Source organism: Ochotona curzoniae, unplaced genomic scaffold, assembly GCF_017591425.1.
Source record: "Ochotona curzoniae isolate NIBS_2020 unplaced genomic scaffold, NIBS_Ocur_1.0 scaffold_4505, whole genome shotgun sequence".
In the NCBI taxonomy this organism is placed as follows: Eukaryota; Metazoa; Chordata; class Mammalia; order Lagomorpha; family Ochotonidae; genus Ochotona; species Ochotona curzoniae.
In genome coordinates, this window is record NW_024467118.1 from 30,569,667 (window position 1) to 30,577,971 (window position 8,305).

Consider the following 8,305-nt stretch of genomic DNA (forward strand, 5'->3'; position numbering starts at 1 on the left):
AAGATCTATCAATCTGCCCCTCAAAAACAAACAAATTTTCAGGGCCCAGCACTGTAGCCTAGTGGCTAAAGTCCTCACCTTTCATGTGCTGGGATCCCATCTGGGTAGTAGTTCATATCCTGGTTGCTCTACTTCCCATCCAGCACCTTGTGGTCTGAGAAAACAGTATAGGATGACCCAAAGCCTTGGGACCCTGGACCCACTTAGGAAACCTGGAAGAAGCTCCTGGATGCTGGCTTCAGATTGGCTCAGCTCCAGCCATTGCGGCCACTTAGGGAATAAACCAGCAGGTGGAAGACCTTTGTCTCCTCTCTGTATATCTTCCTTTCTAATAAAACCTGACAAAGCTTTTTTTAAAAAAATGAAATTTACAAGAAGAAAAATCCCCTGGTGAAAAAGGCTTAATAGCTAAAGTCTCACCTTGCACCTGCTGGGATCCCATAAAAGTGCCGGTTCATGTCCTGGCTGCTCCACTTCTCTTCCAGCTCCCCACTTGTGGCCTGGGAAAGCAGTAGAGGACAGCCCAAAGCCTTGGGGCTCTGTGCTCAGAGACCTAGAAGAAGCTCCCAACTCCTGGCTTCACATCAATTCAGCTCCGGCCATTGTGGCCTTTTGGAGTGAATCAATGGATGAAGATACCTCTTCCTCTCCCTAAGTCTAATCTATCTTTCCAAGAAAAATAAATCCAATAAAAATAAATCTTCTAAAAGAAAGTGTTTAGATTCTGAAAGTAAAATTTTTAAAAGGTTATTTTATTTCATATGCAAATTTTACAGAGAGGTAAAGATAAAGAAAGATCCTATATCTACTAGTTTACTGCCAAAATGCCAACAGCTAAAGCTGAACCTACCCAAAGCCAGGAGGCAGGAGGCAGGAACTTCTTCTGGGTCTGTCATATGGGTGCAAGGGCCAAATCTTTAGGTCATCCTACACTACTTTCCCAGACCATAAGCAAGGAGATGGATGGGAAGTGGAGCAGCTAGAACGCCAACTGATGCTTACATGGGATGCCAGCACTTGGAAGTGGAGAATTAGCCAGTTCTGAGTCATTGTACTGACCCGTGAAAGTGTAGTTCTTTATTCACACATGAATGATCTTGTACATAAAAAGCCCTAAATAGTCCACCAGAAATCTATATTAAATAAACAAGCTCAAGAAGGTTGTAGGATACAAAATCAATATAAGTAAATTGTACCACTGCATACTTGAAATGAACAATTTTTAAAATGCCATTACTAACGGCATTAGATAGAATAAAATGTTTAGGAATACATTCAACAAATATAAAATTTTTTTTCTGAGGACTATAAAATATTGTTGAAAGAAATCAAAGATGTTGAGTAAATGGAAAGGCACTCTGTAGGAAGGCATAGTATTGCCAAGCTGGGTGCTCCCTGAAGTCACTGCAGACGTACTAGTGGCAGAATTCCACCTAGCATCTTGTATAAATGAATAGGCTGAATGATTTTAGGATTTATATGGCATTACAAGGATCTTAGAACAACCAAAACAATGTTTAAAAAGAGCCAAATTGGAAAACTGACACTTCAATACAAAAACAGTAGTAAGACACTGCAATGCCTGCTTAAGGAGAAAATGGTCAATCGAGAATTGAGAGTCCAGAAATAAACTCATATACATACAGAGGCTAGGTTTCTGGCAAGGGTGTCGAGGCCATTCAATGGTGGGGAGGAAGTCTTTAACAAATGGTGTTGGGCTACCAGGATGGTTATAGGCAGAAAAATCAAGCTGAACTTCTCCCTCATGCCAGGCAACAATGAACTCCAAATGGGTCAAAGATGTAAATGTAAGCAACAGAAACATGAGTGGAAGACACTGAAACATTATTCATGGGTCCACTCATGCCCATCACACGATGCCATGTGCGCCCTTGACCTCAGTACAGTCCCACTCAGGCTTATCCAAAGAGATTATATCACTCATAACACAGAGGAACCTAGCAGGTGTTACAGTAAGTCAGAGAAGCAAAGCAGACAAAACCTTCTTAGTTTCACATGTGAGATCTAGAAAAACCAAGCTTTTTGGACAATGAAGCACAACGGGGGGAGCATGCTTGTTCTGTGTCTCTAGGTCTCTCTGTATCTTTGCAACCTAATCCAATCCAATCACTTCCCCAAGACCACACTTTAGGTACAATCAGGGCTCTGTCCTTTTCAGCATCATTAACGCAAGACTGTGGTGTTTAAGTGTTTGACTTAGAGTCAATTCTTATTCAAATCCATAACAGATGTCCATTCAAAAAACTTTACATGGATGCATTATTTGGCATTATGTATTATATGTAAAAACCGGAAATCCAAATACCAACTTACCAGCAAATGGATAAACATATTGTGATATATCCATGCAATGAAATATTAGTTGGTTTTTAGAAAACAAAGTATTGATACATGCTAAAACATGAAATAAAGTTTGAAAATAATTCTGAGAATGAAAGCAGTTACAAAAGACTGCGTCATGTAGGATCTATCTGCATGAAAGTCACAGAATAAACCAATCTACAGAGACAAGAAACAGAAGCGTGACTGCCTGTCGTTAGGGAGGTGGGGGGTAGAGGGTGATGGCTAAAGGGTATGATGGAAATATGCTAAACGTGGACTTGGAAAATGGTTGCGCACACAACTTTTATCTGAAAACCTTGAGTGAAACACTTCCAGCAAATGAACTATACCTCTGGAGCCATCAAAGCAAAACGGAAGAACACAGCTAATAGCAGCCACTGCTGCTTAGGGCAGACAAGCAAGCAAATGTCAGGTTAACACTTCAGTGCTGTCCAGCTAGGTTTCTCAGAGTACAGTCTAAATCGGCACTGTCCAGTTGAATTCCAGTGATTCCAATATGGTAACAATTAGGAACTCGGTGTTGGACACCTGAAATCTGTCTAGAGAATTAGGAACTGAACTGTCCAGTTGGTTAGTACACACTGACATTGTTGTTACCAGCCAACGTCCCCGTCAGCTCAAAAGTCTTCGCAGGGACACTGCCGTCTCAGGGTCCCATATGCCTCTGCTGTTCTCTGCAACCGCCTCCCAGGTTTTCAGTCATGTTCAAGGAAGAGACGCGCCCCCTCGTCACCGGGGACTGGCTCAGACACTCGCAAGAGCAACACTGTATGCGGCTCAGGTGGGAGCCAAGGGTCATTGCTTAGGTCTGTTAGAGGAGGAGTTTCTGACTATTCCTATAACACACACCCGTTGGAGCAGGATTCTGAGCTGCCCCTAGGTAGTGTTCTACCCGCCCCTGCCTGGGAAGACAGGAGCTTCCCCTGTTGAGTGTTGCTTTTCCCCTAAAGTAAGTCCAGCCACCTCTGGTGTTCCAGTGGACATGGCAGCTTGGAAGAGATTCCCCTCCCGCCCCCCGGCCTCACTGATTTCCTGCAGCCAAATTGCTTTGTGTGACACTTTGGCACATTTCTTAGAACTCACTAGGAAGCAGGCCCAGAATCTGGGTGGGAGGGTAATGTTCATGGTTGTTCTGGTTCTATCCAACACATTGTTTCACCAAACAGCTTCCTAATTTTATGTTTATGTATTGCAGGAAAGATCTTTAGAACTACTGTAAAAGCTGGGCCCAGCGCAATAGCCTAGTGGCTAAAGTCCTCTCCTTGCTACACTTCCCATCCAGCACCCTGCTTGTGCCCCAAAAGAGCAGTGGAAAATGGCCTAAAGCCTTGGAACCCTGCACCTACGGAGGACACCCAGAAGAAGCTCCTGCCTTTAGATTAGCTCAGCTCTGGCCAATGCTGCCACCCGGGGAGTGAACCAGCAGATGGAAGAGCTTTCTTTTTGTCTCTCCCTCACTGTAAATCTGAATTTCCAATAAAAACTAAATCTTGCAAAAACAAAACAAAAAAAAACCCTGCACAGCCACTTCTCCCTAGTTTGAAGCTAGTGTTTGGCGTCCTCTAGTGGACAGCAAGAAAATAGCAATATCGGACCCCACAAATTTCGTTTCTTTCATTGCATATTAGGAACCACACATTGAGCGGAATGGGATCTCATCCTTACAGCTGGCTTCAAGTTAGCAGTCCGATTCCAGTCTTAAAATTAAAGGGATTATCTCAGAAAAGAAACTTGACCATTTTAATATAGGAGCCGAGTGGCAACGCTGGGAATCAAGTTAATTTTCATGCCAGAGCCCACGAGTTGAACAACAGCAACACCAGCTCCACATCTGAGCCTGGGAGTGGCAGCAAATTGCACTTGTGCACTTGGCCAAAAATGGCCTAAAGCAGCTTTGTTGTTCACAATGTGTTTAAAGGCTTTATTTATATGGAAAATGGAGGAGAAAAGGGAGAGGGGAATGGGACCAAGGGAGAAGAGGAGATGGCATTTTTCCATCTATTTTGGCTCACTCCCAAAGGAGCTGGGGTTGGTCCAGGCCAAAACCATGGTCCCGGAACTCCATCTTTGCCTCCCAGGTGGGTGGCAAAGATGCTGGTCTTTGGGACATCCGCCATTGCTGCGCCAGGTGCATCAGCAGGGAGCTGGCTTGGAAACAGCAGCTGGGACTCCTGTAGGTTTTCCGATAAGCTACTGCTTGTGAAGCCAGCATCCCCTAACATTGGCCCCTTTGAAATATTTTAAATAACTTTACATGAGAGCCAGAGAGAGAAACAGAACTTCCCACAGCTGCCTCCCTCCCCAAATGCCTGGGACAGCTGGGGTGGGTCTCCTACGTGGGTGGCAGGGGCCCAGCTGCTTGAGCCATCATCTGCTGCCTCCTATGGGGGGCAGGCAGAAGGGAGTAGAATCTAAAAATGTAGCCAAGTCTCAAACCCAGGTTCTCCACCACGGGCTGTGGGCACCCTGTGATGTCCTAACTGCCATGCCGGGTGGCTGCCCCATGCATTGGTATTTCATCCCTACTCAAGAAAGTATTTCCCTCTTTCTCCCATCTCAGGTGAGTCAGTGGGCTCTATGGATGAACCCTGAGTGTTACTCCTTTCTCTAGCTGCTGCTCTGCTCTGTCTTCTAGGAAGGGGCTCCTCCTTAAGCTTTGCTTAAATCCAAGCTTCTTCATTACAAACAGCCAGGGAGTACTGATGGTTCGCTGCACCATTCTTTTTAAATGTTCTGTTACTGGAGAAGCTGAGGTTTAGTGAAGCCAGGAGACAATCTGTTACAGGTACCAGGAGGAAGGGGCAGCCCATGCCACAAGGGCCACACCGGATGGTACCTGGAAAGGAGAGTGCAAAGGAGTGGAACTGGGCGGGAAAGAACCTCAATTATTGGTTTCTGCAGAACTGAGGCTATGTGAGCAGGCAGAGAATAGGCTCAGTAAGGATCATTTCAGCAAGTGCTAAGACTGAGGGGCCGTTTCCTGATGGGCTGTGGGGATAGTGATCTGGTGAGGACTCTGCATTGCTTGCTTGGCATCTGGAAGGCAGCTTCGCCTAACAGGGCAAGGTTGACACTCTGGAGGACCTAGCAAGGTCTGGGAGGATCGGTTCCTTCAGAAATCAGATCATCAGGAAGTAGGAAAAATGGGGTGTGTATCACACAGAGGTAAAGGAACTATTGGGTAACTCCACACCCGACATTGGAGTGCTTGCGTGAGAACCCTGCCTCCTGCGTCTGGGCCAGCTTCCTGCTAATGTGTGCCCTGACGGGCAGCAGGTGTTAAGCCAAGTTCATTATTGGAAAGTCAGATATACAAAGAGGAAGATCTTCTGTCCACTGATTCACTCCCCAAGTGACTACAACGACCAAAGCTGAGCCGAACCAAAGCCAGGAGCATCTTCTGGGTCTCCCACATGGGTGCAGGGTCTCAAGGCCTTGGGCCATCTTTGACTGCTTTCCCAGGCCACAAGCATGGAGCTAGATGGGAAGCAGGGCTGCCAGGATCAGAACTGGTGCCCATATGGGATCTCAATGCATGCAAGGTGAGGACTTTAGCCACGAGGCTACCCCGCCAGGCCCAATAAGGCATGGCATCCTGCCATTTGTGTGGGAGACCCAGGTGGAGTTCTTGGCTTCCGATTCCAGCCTGGTCCAACCCTGTTTATTGCAAGCACTTGAGGAATGAACCAGCAGATGGAAGCACTCACTCACTTTAATAAACAGCTTTTAAAATACATGTAGAGGGCCCAGCATAGTGGGCTAGTGGCTAAAGTCCTCACCTTGAACATGCCAGGATCCCATATGGGTGCTGGTTCTAATCCCGGCAGCTCTACTTCCCATCCAGCTCCCTGCTTGTGGCCTGAGAAAGCAGTTAAAGATGGCCCAAAGCCTTGGGACCCTGCAAGAAGACCTGGAAGAAGTTCCTAGATCCTGGCTCCAGATCGGCACAGCACCAGCAGTTGCAATCACTTGGGGAGTGAACCATTGGACGAAAGAATTCGCTGTCTGTCTCTCCTCCTCTCTGTATATCTGTCTTTGCAATAAAAATAAAAAAGTCTTTAAAAAAATAAAAAATACATGTAGAAAAGACATGGCTAAAATAACATCCAGCTGTTTACAAAGTGAAATAGACTTTGCTATAAGTCTACTTTACTTCAGTTTACCATTTAAATTAAAGGTGGGACATCAACTAGTCTTTAAAAGCCATGAGTAGTTATATAGCGCTTTTTTTTTTTTTTTTTTGAGATGAGCAAAGAGGTACAAATTCCCATTGCGAAATAGGGCAAGGATCTGGTGAGACTGATGTTTCACATGTGAGAAATCAGAGGCCCAAGGAGAACACGTGGTTCCCCCAAGCCACACCACAGCGGCACAATCTTAGGATCTAGTTGTTTGCAGGCCTGACCACGGGGCACCAGGCAGCCCAGTTTCCCTGGCTGAGTAAGGACTCAAACCCTCCCTTCCAACCCTAGAATTAATGTGCTCTCGATAACCCCCAACGGCCTCACGTGAGGAAGCCAGCTGTGAGTAGTTAACAGCGGCACCGTGCTCCTAACACCAGGCTTGTGTTTCACCTTCTGGCAAACCTGGAGAGGCAGAACACTCACCCCGCACATTCCCCACGCCTCTGCTTTTCCATCGGTCAACAGCAGGCAGCGGTTTGCCCTCCACCTTTTATGCCCTCTCCACTTGCCAGCTTCTCCAGAAGACCTCCAACCTACCACCTTTTCCCTCACCCAGGGCCCGTGGGTTCCCTTGGCCAGGGTTTCTCCATGGGCTCAGATCCCCCTGGGGATGCTCGAGAAGGCAGACGTGCTGCTTCCAGTTCCCCGTCGCCCCCTACCCCAGCCCTGGGGATCACATTCAGACCAGAGAGACTTGAGCTAGACCAACCATACCAGTCTACGTTCTGCTGCCAATTGTACAACACCACAGAAGAGTAAATCCCAAGGAAAAGAGAATTGTCAGGCTCACGGTTCTAGTTAAGGCACCCCTCTTCCCAGATTGGCTGTTTGGCTGGGTCCCGGGGTACACAGGGCATCGCTTGGTGAGAGACGGGGAACACAGGAGAGTCCTTACGATGCCGGCTCACACAGCAGACCTGCTTGCAAGATGAGCCTGCTCCACTTGGCAGGTGGACAGGCTGAGCCATTTATGCAGGCTGAGCCCTAATCACCACTTACAGGTACCACCTGGCCCCCACCTCCTACCCACTCATCCTGAGGACTAGAGGGCCTCTTCAAATAATGGTACCGATGGCTCCCAAACCAGATTTCTCATCTCAGTTAAGAGGGCAGCTTTTGAAAAATACGGTTTTTCATCAACCCCATCACAGTCTCCAAAAGCAGAGTCCAGTGAGAAGAATTTCTAGAAGCCTTCCAGATAGTTCAGATCCTCAGCCTGACAGGGAAGCATTCTCCCAAACAACCTTGAACCAGACCATTTACAAGGCATGGTAAATTCATGTGAAATCGCTTTCAGAAGGAAGCACATGGCAGCTGTTGCAAACCTACAGTAATCACGACGTGTTTCCTTGCTTAGGCCGGATTCCAAGAACTGTACCTTCTCACGCAATTACAGGACCAGAGCAGATGGGAACGCGAGCTAAAGCAGTCTTGCCGTGTTAATATCTTATTTACATTCTTGCATGTGCTTGCACCTCTCTTAAGACGATGGTTGTGGTTGCCAGAAACCCAAGTGGAGACATTTTACCGCAACACGACTAAAAAAAATCAGGACTTTAATGTGTATTCTAGGAGAACCTCATGGTTGTGTAACTCAGAGTGTCCTGCATCCGCGGGGGTGGTCCTTCTCTGTCTCAGTCAGTGGTTTGGAGTCATCCTTGCCCTTCCCAGAGTCAGAGAGGCCACAGTCTCTGAGAGACATAAAGGCACTGACAGTACAGCTGTAGCTCCAAAGTCAAAGGTCCTTCCGAGCTCAA